The sequence below is a fragment of the Lithobates pipiens genome, unplaced genomic scaffold (assembly GCF_037356315.1).
Source record: "Lithobates pipiens isolate NorthernLeopardFrog02 unplaced genomic scaffold, aLitPip1_a1.2 Scaffold_28, whole genome shotgun sequence".
NCBI classification, from domain to species: Eukaryota; Metazoa; Chordata; class Amphibia; order Anura; family Ranidae; genus Lithobates; species Lithobates pipiens.
The window spans coordinates 44,394,191-44,409,854 of NW_027507789.1; the positions used below are offsets into that span (position 1 = coordinate 44,394,191).

The window sequence follows — 15,664 nt, forward strand, 5'->3', positions numbered from 1 at the left end:
ATAGACTGTGTGAAATTTTGTGGTGCATTTGAGCTGGCTTTGCGTGGTCATGATGAGAGTGAGAGCTCCGAAAATCCTGGGATATTCCGTGGCTTGGTTGATTTTGTTGCTTCTCTTGATGGAGTTTTGAAAGAGCACCTTGAGAATGCCACCGTTTTTAAGGGCACTTCAAAAACTGTGCAGAACGAGCTGTTGGACTGTATGCTGTCTGTAGTGAAGGAGCACATTATCCAAGAAGCACAGAGCAGCAATTTCATCTCAATCCAGGCCGATGAGACCACTGATATTGCCACCCATTGCCAACTTGTGCTTGTACTGCGCTACATAGATGACAAAAACAATGTACAAGAGAGGTTTTTTGAGTTTATTTCTCTACATTCCGCTAATGCAGATTCCATTGCTACAGCACTACAAGAGCACCTTGCTGTCATCCTTCCAGGGGATCAGAAACATAAGCTCATCTCCCAAGCATATGATGGAGCCAGCGTGATGAGGGGTGCCACTTCAGGGGTTCAAAAGAAGATTCAGGATATTTACCCAAATGCCCATTACATCCACTGCTATGCACATCAGCTCAATCTGATAATGCAACAGGCCACTTCTCAAATGCCCAAAGTGAGACTTTTTTTTTCAAACCTTGGAGGATTTGCCAGCTTTTTTGCCAGATCACCCAAGCGCACAGATGTACTTGATAAAGTAGTTGCCCATAGACTACCAACATCAAGCAGTGTTAGATGGAACTTCCACAGCCGTGCCGTCCATACAGTGTTTGAGCACAGAGAGGACCTCATCCGCTGTTTTGAAACCATAAGAGACTCAGGTGATTTTGACTCAGTTACCATGAGAGAAGCAGCAGGCTTTGCCGTGCTGCTGGAGGATCAGGATTTTAAATATTTTCTTGCGCTTTTCCACAACATTATGCCGCATGTTGACCTCCTTTATGCCAAACTCCAGAAGAAGGACATAGATTCAGTCCACATTAAGGGGAGCATCCAGCAGTTCCAGCGGGACATACAGATGATCAGGTAGCAGCCGTAATCCTCCTTTTCCATGTGTTGTTGTTGTTATTATTATTATTTTTTTAATTATTATTGCTCATACATTTTGCAGAGATTCTATCCCATGCCTGGGTGACGAAAGCAGTCAAGGTGGTTCTCAACCGAAGAGGCGGGCTCACTGAATCCAGGAGACCATAAACGCATTGCATCTGAGGTGAGTGTTTATTTGTTGCAATATTTGTCTTTTTGATAGCTCCCTTATAGATATGAAGATTGGAAAGAAAAATATTTTTCTTACAATAGTCATATAAAAATGATGTGATCTAAAAGGATTTGTTATTCCCTCTAGTGGATAACATTAGTATTACAACCTTCATCTGTGTTAGCTGCCTGAACATCAGAAATGCATGAAACTTGACATATTTACTAAGAATGTCTTGTTGTCCAATGTCCATGTGTATGGAGTGCTGAGAAATTATGGATTCCAAACCACTGAAACTGATCTCCCTTTATAACTTTAAAGTGAACATTTTAAAATGACCAGTTTTAAGTTATGACTCCATACACATGGACAAGAAATTCTTAGTAAATATGTCAGGTTGCATGCATTTATGATGGTCAGGGAGCTAACAGAGATGACATTGACACCCCTAATTGACATCACTGCCTAATTTTTGTTTTTATCCTTCACTCTATAGGTCTGTGATACCATACTATTGCACACCATGCAACGTTTCTCCTTCACAAAACACCTTGTTAGTGCCACTTTGCTTCAAGCAGACAGGTTTGAACAGTACGCAGTGGAGTTTCCCGAGGATGCACTGAGTGAGACTTTGAAGGCCTATCCAGTTCTGAATAAAAATAAGTTAAAGACAGAGCTTGGTCTCATCTACCGCACACAAGAGTTCAAAAAGTGTAATGGTGCTTTGGACCTATTCAGGCTGTTTGTGGGCAACAATCTTGCTCATGTATTTAGAGAGACTGTGACTTTGCTAAAGATCCTCATCACCACACCCATGACCACAGCAGAAGCTGAGAGGTGCTTCTCAACCTTAAAAAGAATAAAGACTTTTCTGAGAAATAGCATGACCCAGGAAAGGCTGAATGCATTGGCCATGCTGTCAATGGAAAAGAGAGTGGTGACAGAGATGACTGACTTCAACCAGAAGGTCATTGAGAAATTTGCAAGCCAGAAAGAAAGGAGAGCAAAATTTATTTTCAAATAGTTGGACTGTTGCTAACGTGAATTTGTATTCAGTCACCTTTACTCTGAGTCTTTTTGTTGTTTGTTGTACAATAAAGTTTGTTTTCTGTTGTAAAAAAAAAATCACTGATTTGTGGTACTTTTATTGCATTCTTTAACAGTTGGTTTAAACATTGACATTTTCAATATTTTATCCAGATATATAATCTGTCCTGTGATTCTGGGGCTGTATACTCTGTCCTGTGATCTGAGCTGTATACTCGTGACACTATGGGTGGAAGGAAGTGGAATACAGGGGACGGATTAGGTGGATTACATAAGGGGCGTGGTTTGTGAGAAGTGGGAGGGGCCAAAATGATGGGCGGGGTCATGATGGGCGGGGTCTTGCGCCCCCCCATCCAAAAACTTCACCAGCCGCCACTGCTCAGACGTGGGATGTACCTGCACCTATTTTCTGAGGGAAAAAAACCTGCCTATAATGATCTAAATGTCAACTCTTGGATTGCCAAAATAATGTGGCTTTACCTTTCAAGCGACATTTGAAGCTCCAACACACAAGTAAAATTCCATTTATTTCTATGGCCTCTGTTCACATCTGAGTATTTTGTCACCTGTAGCTACTATTCAGGCAGATTGGAGTGCTTAGTGTACAATCGTCTGAGCTTCTACCTTATTGAAAACAACCTTCTTGATCCCTAAGAGCCGTTCACACTGCGGGCGATGCGAGGCGACACGACTTGCCCTCGCCTCGATCTGACAAGTCGCCCCCGTTCTGTACAATGGAACCGTTCTGAGAGGAGCGACTCGAGTCGCTCCGAATCAGAAAAAAGGTTCCTGTACTACTTTCGGGCGACCTCGGGGCGACGTGCATTGACTTCTATACAGAAGTCATCTGCAAGTTGCCGCTGAGGTCGCGGCAGGTCGCGGCGAGGCAAGTCGGTGTCGCCTCGCATCGCCTGCAGTGTGAACCGGCTCTTACAGTCTGGTTTTCACTCGCAGCACTCCACAGAAACTGCCCTACTAAAACGATTTACTAACTGCTACAGTAAAACCCATGGCCTAGCTCCATACTCCTACTATTGACCTTTTTGTGGCCTTCAAAACTGTTGACCACCTGCTCCTTCTCAATAAACTCCGTTCCCTTGGCTTCCAAGATTCTGCTCTATCCTGGCTCTCTCCTATGTATCACAGCGCTCCCTCAGTGTTACCTACAACTCTGTCTCCTCCTCTCCATTTACTCTTTCTTTAGGGGGTCTCCCAAGGGCTCTGTTCGTGGACCCCTTCTCTTCTCTATCTGCATCTCTTCCCTTGGTCACTTGATCACCGCCCACAGCCTCCAATACCATCTCTATGAAATTTACCCGTCTACGCCCCACTTCACTGCTTCAGTCTCCTCCTCACATTACTAACTGACATATCAATATGGTTATTGCACCACTTCCTTAAGACCCCTTTCACACCAGGGCGTTTTGCAGGCGCTATAGCGTTAGAAATAGCGCCTGCAAAACGCCCTAAAGAAGCTGCACCATTGTGTGTAGTGTGAAAGCCCGAGGGCTTTCACACTACAGCAGTGCGCTGGCAGGACGTCAGAAAAAAGTCCTGCCAGCAGCTTCTTTGGAGCGGTGAAGGAGCGGTGTGTTTACCGCTCCTCCACCTCTGCTGCCCATTGAAATCAATGGGGCAGCGCTGTAATGCCGCCGGCAAAACGCCGCTATTGCGGCGTATTGCCGGCGGTTTTAACCCTTTTGCGGCCGCTAGCGGGGGTAAAAGCGCCCCGCTAGCGGCCGAAATGTGCCGCAAATCCGGCGGTAAAACACAGCTAAAAATAGCGGCGTTTTACCGCCGCCGCTATCAGCGGTGTGGTGTGAAAGGGGTCTAAACGAAATATCTCTAAAACCGAGCTGATAATATTCCCCCCTGCTCGTGCCCCCCCCTACATGACTTTTCCATTGAGGTCAATAATGCAACCATCAATCCCTCACGCCAGAGTACTAGTTGTAACCCTAGACCTAAATACATTTGCCCTTGAGTGGGGAAAATGTATTATGCCCACATCCGTAACAAGTACAGAATATGGACAAAGGACGCTCAAGCGTTTGTTTTTAGAGCAAAGACACAGATAGATTAAAAGTTTACAACAATATTTTATTAACATATATTTTTATAGAGAAAAGGACATAGAACATGTAGACAATAGACATAAAAACTCTTCAGTTTTACATATCAGTATGGATATGGAAACTGGAATAACCATTTTCCAACTGTCCAGAAGGTATAGGACAAAAGAGATCCCAACATGTTTCAAAATGTTAATAATTTTCTTCTTCAGGGTTGGAAGATAAGATTGAAAAACTTTTCCTGTAAACAAAAGCCATCTTAATAAAAAACTTTGGCTGTGCGTTAACAGTAATCCAGCCAGTGATGACACCAAAGCCAACGTCACTGCAACCACAAGGGGCCCATGGGGGAAAAGGAGGAAACCCACATATGACAATGGCCTTCAAATGGACCAATCTCAGCTATCTAGTGGTGGAGAATTCACTTGTTTGGGACTCAGGAGAAAAGCCGGAAGAAATGGCTACAGGAAGCAAAATATACGGCCTTGGCACTGAACAAGTTGGGATATATATCACAGAGGTATATTTGTGGTGTTAGTGCCTGCCCTTCAGATAGTGTATCATCTGGGTGTCCGGACCAATTCAAATGGGAAAGGGGGTCCAGGTCGTCTCATGTAGTGAGTTCCATGCAGGCGGCGGTCCTTTCAACCCCCTATTCAATCGTTGTCAAAGCTTGTAGACTTCACTTCCATAACATCTCTAAAATTCGCCCCTTTTTAACTAATGAAACCACAAAGCTACTCATTCACTCCCTTGTTTATCTCTGTACTTGGCTATTGCAATTCCATTCTCATTGGCCTGCCTCTCCATATCCTATGCCCCTTCAGTCTATCATGAATACTGCTGCCATACTCATCCACCTAACAAGCCGCTCAGTGTCTGCTACCCCTCTCCGCCAATTCTACACTGGCTTCCGATTGCCCAGTGAATAAAATTCAAAATACAAACAACAACATACAAAGCCATTCACAACTCTGCCCTGAGCTACATCACCAGTCTTGCCTTCAAATATCACCCAACTGCCTCTCCGCTCTCTCCAAGACCTCATTACTCTCAAGCTCCCTTGTCTCCTCCTCCTTGCTCGTCTCTAGGACTTCCCCAGAGCCTCTCCCATACTCTGGAACGCTCTATCTTAATCTGCCAGGCTATCTCCTTCTCTGGCTGCCTTTAGACAATCCCTGAAATCTCTCTCATGGAAGCCTATCATGCTGCCAACTAATCTTTTATCACTTCTATTAGTTCATCTCCCACAGGTGCAACCTTCTGTACTACTTGCCCCACCCTATTAGAGCCCGTATTAACAGGCCCCTATTATCCCTCTTGTATTTTATTTTATTATTTTAAACTGTATTGTCTCTCTTTTATAATGTAAAGCTAACCTGTTGGCGCTAAATATATCCTGAATTATAATAATAATAATTGGCGTGTTTTGGCTCCACAGACTTCAATGGAAATTCCTGAAACATGCAACATGAGCATTTGTTGTGTTTTCTGGCCGAAACAGCAGTTCTCCATCCCTAATCTCCTCCTAATAGTCTAGTGCTTTCTATTGGCAAAAGAAAAAAAACACCTAAAGCTTGTAGTACACTTCTAAAACGCTTGTATATGCTTGCAAATCTGTCAAATAAAAAAATGCTGAAAATCTTCAAGATGCGGATCAGCAAGGGAGCATTTCCTTATTTATGGGCTATTACTAGGCTCTCCTCCCAAGTTTCCCTATATGGTGGAAGGGGGTGCAGAGGAAAGGGAATTGGAGGTTTGCACAAATGTTTCCTATGGTCATTTTCCGGTAGCCGTGGTAGAAGCAAATTTGAAGATGCTTACTCGCTGGTACCTGATCCCAATACGGCTAGCCAAAATGTACCCATCGATGTTCCCATTATGTTTTAGGGAGTGCCAAATGCCAGGATCAATGTGTCATATCTGGTGGAATGTCCTAGGATACGTGGGTTTTTGGAATGGCGTCTTTGTAGGGTGACAGGACGGTCTGTCCCCCAGACTCCCTACATAGTGCTTCTTAATGCCCCAGTATCTGTTTGCAACGCCTGCTATTTTTCTTTTTATGGGGGGCTAAGATTACTCTTACTAAAGCCTGGAAACCTACTGTTTCCTTGGTGAAGGCTAGGCAAAATTTCACCTGAATTATGTTAAATCAAAATATTGTTAGTATTTTCAATGACATGGTCGAAACATTTGAACAGACTTGGGAGCCATGGGCTACATATAGGCATGTCTCTCTTGTACGTTAGTTTATTTATAAAATTTATTTTTTTGCGGGATGTGTGGTTTGGTTTACCTATTTGACTCGGGATCGGACCTCCTCCTCATTCTTCCCCTCTTTCTTTCCTTCTTCTACTTTGTTGCTTTCCTTATTTCTGTGTGCCTGACTACCCAGGAGTAGAGTGTTTGGGAAGTGTTTTTTTACAAGCGTTTTTACGTATGTATTCAAGCTTCAGGTGTTTTTGTTTTATCCAGTAAAAGCACTAAGAGGAGGAGACAGGCTAAAAAACACCTGAGATACGCCTGAGGACTTTAAGGCCCCATTCACACTTGGCGACCTAGAACCACGGACAGAATTCCTCGATTCAAAGTCACCCTGGCAATCGTGCAAAACGTGCACCAGGGTGATTTTGCCATGATTGTCTTGTGACAGAATCGCGCTGCAATCACAGCACAACTGACTTTGACAATCGTGTGAAGCTTGTTGCTTGAAAAGAAGCAGAATCTTCTTTTGGACAACAAACGTGCAGAGGACACCCCATTCAAATGGGTGCTCTATGCTTGACACGCAAAGTAACATGAAAATCGCAAGTGAGAACTTGAGTTCCCGCTATGGAAAGTGCATTTAAGCATTTACAACCATTTCCATTGAAGTCAATGGGGGGGGGGGGGGGGGGATGCCCAAATCTGCCCAAATTTGCTTGTGTAGCTTTGGGGCTTTAGGTGATGAGCTTCAGGTGTGAACAGCCACCATTGAAATACATGGGACTTAGGCCCCTTTAACACAAGCGCCTCTGTGAAGTGAATTCCGCTTGCTCAGCAGGGAATTGCTCTGCTGATCCCTGCTGAGCAGGCGGATTACAGGTCTGTCCGCTCCACAGAGCAGACTGGAAACACAGCCCTGTTTGCTAATCTGGGGAATCAGATGGAAATGGACCTCCTGCCCATTATTCCCATCTGATCCGATCCAATCTGCCAGACGGATGGAAAAAAGGACCACCGTTCATCTGGTTTTCAGATCGGATAGTCCTCTAGTATTTCCTCAGAAACTCCGCCCCTCTCAAGCATGCCACCGGCAACAAGAGTGTTGACCCTCTGGCAACTTCCTCTCCCATGCCTCCCAGGCATTTACCAGGTTCTCTCCGACAGAACACATGGCTAGGCCTCAGGCTTCAGGCCTACACCTAAGCAGCTGCTGCTCACACACCAACCCTGACCGCAGTTCGGGTGAAAAGGCCCAGATCATCTGACCACCTATGAATAAATACCTTCTCCCAGCATCCTCAGAGGCCAAAGAAAATCTTACTGATCGGCTGAGAGAGGTATACATACTCCTCCAAATAAATACCTTCTCCCAGCATCTCAGAGGCCAAAGAAAGTCTTACTGATCGGCTGAGAGAAGTATACACACTCCTCCGAATAAATACCTTCTCCCAGCATCCTCAGAGGCCAAAGAAACTCTTACTGATTGGCTGACAGAAGTATACACACTCGTAACCTGAATTCACTGTAATTCATTACACCAATGCTAAAGGTAAAAGTGCCACCTATTGATAAAAGGGAGAAACTTCAGTTAAAACCAGGCTTAGAGAACCCTTTGATCAAAAGACTACAAATTAGCCAGGCTAGCTACCACCTAGCACAACTAAATTTAATAGTAGCCCTGTTTAGGACAAGGGTGTTACAGTAATATAAACAGAGCATTTTTAAGCGGGAACACCGGTGAACGTAGTACCTCTAACACTGAATGTATCTACTGGCGAAGGGGGGCTGGGTGTGCTGGAAGGTCCTATTGATGATGGCCGCAGGGAGATCTAAGGCCATCAAGGGGGATCTATTGTTGATGGGGGTCAATAGTTTCTGTTAGGGATCTACTGTTTAGGAGGGGTCTACTGTTGTTGGCTGCTGGAGGGTCTGTTGATGCCTGTCGTACTAACCCTGTGAGTTCAATGCATGCAGATCAGAAAAATCAAATATAAGTTCTTTTTTTTCTTCTTCTACTTATTCAATGCCAGTGACTCAAAGTATTGAAGCACGGAGGTCATCATGGCAGACAGAGAGCAGGGGGGAGTCATTTCTAGGTTTTCTCAATGTCTACATTAATGAGACAGAAACAATTAAGCCCATCTGAACAGTTTAGATCAGCTAAATGCATTGTAAGCTCTCTGTAGGACCCATGTAACCTCTTGTCTTGATGTGGTATTGGGGCTAAACTGTCTGTTTATATTGTAAAGCTCTGAGCAAACTGTTAGCTCTAAATAAATATTGTACAATAATAATAATAATTCTAGGTGCAACACAAAAAAGTGAAAAGTAAAGCATTAAGGTAAAAATAAATTCTGTTATAACAGAATCCCACCGGCCTCCCCTTATACTTACCAGAGCCCATGCATAAAAGCAGATGCTCTCCCAGCCTTGTCCCTCCTCTCTGGCAGATTGATAAAAGCAGGAGCCGCTGGCTCTCTTGCTGTCAATCAGATGCTGTGACGAGGAGCAGGGGGCGGGGTCAAGCCACCCGTTCTGTGTCTATGGACAGAGACAAGGTGTATGGGGGGGAAGCCTGCATGAGTGCCCCCATGGGAAGTGGCTGAAGAGGAGGAGCCAGGAGCGTCGGCAGTGGACCCCGAAGAAGAGGCATTGGGGCTGATCTGTGCAAAACCATTACACAGTGCAGGTAAGTATGACGTCTATTATAATTTTTTGAAAAAAAGGAACCATTGCACTTTAAAATGAAATAACCACTTCAGCCAAGGAAAGTATTACCCCCCCCCCCCTCTTTATGACCAGGCAATTTTTTGCAATATGGTACTGCGTTACTTTAACTGACAGTTGCCCGGTCCTGCAACGATGTACCTAAAAAAAAAAAAAAATGATGTCCTTTATTTCCAACAAATAGAGCTTTCTTTTGGTGGTATTTGATCAACTCTGCGGTTTTCATTTTTTGCGCTATAAACAAAAAAAAAAAGACCGACACATTAAAGAAAAAACAATATTTTTACTTTCTTCATCAATTTAGACCAATATGTATTCTGCTACATATCTTTGGTAAAAAAAAATCCCAATAAAGCGTATATTGATTGGTTTGTGCAAAAGTCATAGCGTCTACAAACGATGTGATATTTTTATGGAATTTTTATTTATTTCTTTTTTTTCGTAGTAATGGCGGCTAGCAGCGACTTTTAGCGGGACTGCGACATTGTGGCAGACAAATCGGACATCTAACTCACACTATTGCCACTTTTTTGGGGACCAGTGACACTAATACAGTGGTCAGTGCTAAAAATATGCACTGTTATTGTACTAATAGCACTGGCAGGGAAGGGGTTAACAGGGGCGATCAAAGGGTTAAATGTGTCCCTAGGGGGTGCTTGCTAACTGTGTGGGGGATTGCTCTAACTGGGTGAAGACAGAGATCCGTGTGCCTAGCAGGAACACAAGCTCTCCATCTTCTCCCCTGTCAGAGCGGTAATCTGTCTTGTTTACATAGGCAGATCGCCGTTCTGCCTCTCCCAAAAACGATCACGGGTGGCCAGAGGACATCTGGTCTGCTGGACCCGCTGATTTGAATGCGCCTCAAACGGCACGTGCGTGCCCCCCCCCCCCAGTGGCTGTAGTACAAAAATGTATGCACAGGTGCGTGATTTTGTGGAATAGAGCTGACCTGCCACAGTAAATATGCAGTTGGTGGTTGGCAAGTGGTTAAACCCCTAGGAACCTCAGTAAAAACGGTACAATGGTACAGAACTTTTATTTTTTTATATGGATCAATCATCGCTTTTCTGAGCTTCTTTTCATGTCAGCCCTGTAAGACAACTGAAAGTAGCTGGAAGCCTCCACGGACATTTAGCCGCGATCATTCCCTGCAATCAGAAGATGTTTATTTGTCTGACACACGCTAACTAGTTCTTTTATACTGTGAAAGCAGGGAGGAGGCTATGACAGGCTTTCATGTCTTCCTTTATAACACAGCAGCAGTAAAGTAAATTAAAATGTGCAACCTAGCCACAGAATTTTCACCCATTCTGGATCTCCAACAATAAATCCAAACCATTAGTGGTAGACACACTCACCACTTATATATTGATTTTGCCTAAATGGCTAGGGGGGAGATTAGGCATCTAATAATTATAGGTATTTTTGTAAACCCTTTGAGGCTCCTCAGAACCCTAGGTGTCCAGGGAGGACAGGATTAGCATGGTAGGTCCAGAGAAGAAGGAGAAGAATCAACTTTCCTTTTATAGTTGCTGAATTGGCTTTATAATGTTCTAAGACCATTTTTATAGTTTTGGATAGATTAAAGCAGGAGTCTCCAAACTTTCCAAACTAGGGGCCAGATTGCTGTCCTTCAGACTTTAGGGGTGGGATGGAGAGGCAGATTCTGACCAATGGATGTAGAAAATGCCCTGGAGTAAACAATGCCTCCGGTTTGGTTGTCAGTGGGAAAATTAACTTCCTCTATGGCTGTTGCTGGTGAGTGCCACCATACCTCCCAACTTTCTGAGACAGGAATGAGGGACACCTCTTATCAAAAATATGTAGACATAGGGCACACCCTCTTCCATGCCCCCTTAACTACTTTCATACCGGACCATTTTGCTGGCTTAAGACCAGACCACTTTTTGCGATTCGTCGCTTTAACTGACAATTGCAACGTGGCTCCCAAAAGCCACTCCCGTGCCTTTTTTTCCCACAAATAGAGCTTTCTTTTGGTGGTATTTGATCACCCCTGCGGTTTTTATTTTTTGTGCTATAAACAAAAATAGAGCGCCAATTTGGAAAAAAAGGCATTATTTTTTACTTTTTGTTATAATAAATATCCCTCAAAAATATATAAAGAAATGTTTTTTTCCCTCCCGATACGTATTCTTCTATATATTTTTGGTAAAAAAAACGCAATAAGTGATTATAGATTGGTTTGTGCAAAAGTTATAGCGTTTACAAAATAGGGGGTTGTTTTATGGCTTTTTTATTCTTTTTTTTTTTTTTTACTAGTAATGGCGGCGATCAGCGATTTTTATTGTGACTGCGACATTATGGCAGACACATAGGACATTTTTGACACATTTTTGGGACCATTGTCATTTATATAGCAATCAGTGCTATACAAATGCACTGATTCCTGTGTAAATGACACTGGCAGTGAAGGGGTTAACCAGTGGGTGGCAGTGTAGGGGTTAAGTGTTCCTAGGTGCGTGTTACTAACTGTGGGGACTGGGCTTTATATTAGTGAACACTGATCTCTGCTCCAATCACATGGAGCAGAGGTCAGTGTCACTTGTTGCTAGGCAGAACAGGGAGATGCTGTTTACAACGGCATCTCCCTGTTCAGCCTCCCCGTGAGACGATCGCGGGTATCCCCGCGGCGATCAAGTCAGCGGGACCCGCGACCGGACTCAAGGGGGTCCCAACCGGCACGCGATGGCAGGGCGGCATATAGAAATGGACGTACCTGTTCGCCAATATGCCTGTCCGTGCCATTCTGCTGACGTACATCGGCGTGCGCCGTTCGGGAAGTGGTTAAAGGAAAATTGTACAAAAAAAATGATTGGTTAAACCCACAAGTGTTTTTTTATGACTACTATTTCTTTATATTGGCTTTTTGAATTTACAGTTGCAGCAATTTAGAAATTGAGTGAAAGGTTTAGCACTGTAATACACTTTTTGATAGGTAAGTAATGCATTTTATATACAACTATATAGATGAGACCAAAATGAGGGGCAAATTAGGACCAAAGAGGGACTTTATTCCAAATCAGGGACAGTCCCTCAAAATCAGGGACAGTTGGGAGCTATGGCACCACTTCCAGTGGAGAAAGTAGACTGCACCTGCCCAAATGCTACCCTTTCCTGTTATGGTTTACTCAGCAATAAATTACAAAAAAGACAACCCGGGACTGCTTTACTGAGCCAGAGAGAGTGGAGCGTTGTCATGTGTGCCTGACTGCTTTGCACTAACATGTGCATTCCTTTATTTTTCCTTCACCAGGACAGAGAAGAGGGATTTTTAGAATCAGTTTTAATTTGTTATTTGGGCACAAAAAAAAAATAATAATTGCTCTGTCTGATACACCTAGTCCCAGATTCTGTAATACCTTTATTTATATATATATATATATATATATATATATATATATATATATAAATATATATATATATGTATTGTATGTGTGTGTATACATATATATATATATATATATATACTGTTCTGTAATACCTTTATTTATATATACATATATATATATATATATATATATATATATATATATATATATATATATATATAAATATATATAATTTTTTTATGTGTGTGTGTGTGTATATATATATATATATATATATATATATATATATATATATATATGTATATATATATATATATATATATATATATAATATTTTTTTTTTCTTTGTATAACTTTAACCAAACCCCCCCCCCCCCCCAAAAAAAAATAAAGACGGCCTTTCTCCCAAAGAACGCCGGCCCAACAAAGCAGGAATAACGGCAACCATGCCCCCTTACCATGCTGATACAGGCCTGATTGCATTGTTGTATTATTAAAGTGCCTACAAGCGCCCTATAAAAAAATTAAATAATTGGACCCCCTCTCAAGACGCCCAGGGCATATCTTGATGTCCTCCTTGAATATTCAAGTGTTGATAACACCTAATTTGGCTTCTTTATGCATGTTTTGTAAAAGATATTAACAAAGCAAGAGAAAAATAATCTTTCTTTGATGAGTCAGTCTGCATTATCACACACTGATAGAGCTGCTAAAAAGAATACTATGCTTGTGAAAGAGAGCAGCTGGAGGTATATAATCTTACTAGAGCTTGATGCTTTAAAAACCTTCTTTCTTTGTATACTTTTTTTTATTATTTATGTACATGGATCAGCCAGCTTCACCCAGGCTCTTGTTCGTACTTGACAGTGCTACATGGTGGTTGGGCTTTACTGCACTTTTTTACAATGAAAGTCTATGAGTCGTCCAACTCAATAAAAACTAGACATGTGCGCCGTCAATAAATTTGTTTTGTTTCCTTCCGTTCCGTATTAGAATTAATTGGTATTTCATAATTCAATTTGGATTCGTACGAAATATGAATTTTCATTAGGTTCGTTAACTTTTTGGAACTCTTAGGCCGCGTACACACGCGGGGACTGTTCGCTCAACTTTGTCCGTCAAACAGTTTCAGCGGACAGTCCGCTCAAAATTAGCATGGACGGACTTGCCGACACACGACGAACGAACAGTCCGCTGAAACCGTGCGCGATGACGTGAACGGCACGTACGACGGGACTAGAAAACGACGTCCTATACACTGCAATGCAAACTTCGGCGTGTAAATCCTTTCTGAGCATGCGCGGAACTTAGTTTGACGAACAAGCCTACACACGAGGGGACTGTTCGCTGAAACAAAGTTTCAGCGGACAGTTTTTCGGAATTTCCGAAAAACTTTGTTCAGCAGACTGTCCGCTGAAACTGTCCGCTGAAAGCCCACACACGAGCGGACTGTCCGCCGAAACACTGTTCAGCGGACAAAGTTGAGCGAACAGTCCCCGCGTGTGTACGCGGCCTTACAAATGTTTGTTATGATGAATTTATCATTGTGAGGGGCTCCCACCATCCCTGTGCTGTGCTTATTATGAGGGGCTTCCACCATCCCTATGCTGTGCTGACTTCCTGGATTTTAATTTAGGTTTGTTTGTTGATTGTACGTAACAATTACGAATGTTTGTTATGATGAATTTATCATTATGAGGGGCTCCTACCATCCCTGGGCTGACTTCCTGGATTTTAACTTTTAGGTTCGTTAACTTTTTGCAACAATTAAGAATGTTCGTTATGATGAATTTATCATTAAGAGGGGCTCCCACCATCCCTGTGCTGTGCTGATTATGAGGGGCTCCCACCATCCCTGTGCTGTGCTGATTATGAGGGGCTCCCACCAACCCTGTGCTGTGCTGACTTCCTGGGATTTTTTACTTCATCATAATGAATAATCGTAATTACCGAACATTCCTATTTTGTCCGATTCTGAATCTCTCATCGACTACCAGTACCAGTCTCCCACTTCCATATTAAAAAAGGTCATTTTCCAAACCCTCACTCAGCGGCAGAAGAAAAACTCTGATTGGTCAACAAAACACCAGTCACGTTTTCGTTGTAACAGAATTTGGATCCGAAATTCGTAAACGAAATTTCGTATTTTGTACAAAACTTGGAAGCATAGAAATTTGTATTTCGGATCCTCCCGAATGTACGAATTTCCGGAAATTTGTACGAATTTTCGATTCGTACAAAACTAATCGCACATGTCTAATAAAAACAATGCACTGTCTGTGTGGCTGATTGTGTAACGCAACAGCTGTTAGGAAATCAGGCCCCTTCCACACGGGGCGAGCTCCACTGAAGTCCACCTGCTCTGTGGGGAACCTGTCTGCTGATCACCGCTGAGCAGACGGATGGCTAGTTCGCGTCTGCTCCGCTGTGCAGAGTGGACACAGACACAGCCCGCTCTCCTCTGTGTTAGTGATCCACTTGTCCATTTATACCCGACTGCCATCCGATCCGATCCACCAGGTGGGTGGGGAACAGATGTCCACATACACATTCAGACAAGCCCATTCGGGGTAAGGTGACAGTATCTCCTGATAGCCTACTCCCCAAGCAAGTTATACTCCTCCAAAAAGACCTGAGGATGGGGTAAACAGTTCAATCTCTGTATTTGCGGTAATACTAGGCTAAGCAGGGCGATAACTTTAGTTCTATTTCTGTGAAAAAAAAAGATAAAATATGGGTACAGTGTTGCATGACCGCGCAATTCTCATTCAAAGTGGACAGCACTGAAAGCTAAAAAATTGGCCTGGGCAGGAAGGGGGTAGAAGTGCCCAGTAGGCAAGTGATTAAAGCAGGTGCTGAGGAGGTGATACATCGCCTCCTCACTCTCTGTCAAATGCTCAGCGTTTGGAACGCTCTTCAGAGTGCGCTGCAAGTGTGAATGAGCCCTTAGCCCTGGTACACACGGTTAGAGATTCCGACAACCAAATCCGTCGGATTTTGTCTGACGGATTTTGTCCGAAACTGTTGCATACACACGGTCGGACAAAGTTGTCAGAAAATCCG

At 43.1% G+C, this 15,664-nt stretch overlaps 1 protein-coding gene and 1 long non-coding RNA gene across 4 annotated transcripts in view; one reads left to right on the forward strand and one right to left on the reverse strand.

Annotated features, from left to right (window-relative positions):
* RALY (RALY heterogeneous nuclear ribonucleoprotein) overlaps nucleotides 1–15,664 on the reverse strand; it is a 361,366-nt gene that overhangs the window by 255,172 nt on the left and 90,530 nt on the right. The gene's annotated exons all lie outside the window — the stretch shown is intronic.
* Nucleotides 433–2,522, forward strand: LOC143935347 (uncharacterized). The gene is made up of 3 exons (XR_013263497.1): nucleotides 433–1,025; nucleotides 1,111–1,212; nucleotides 1,697–2,522. It is a non-coding gene; the product is annotated as an uncharacterized LOC143935347 (long non-coding RNA).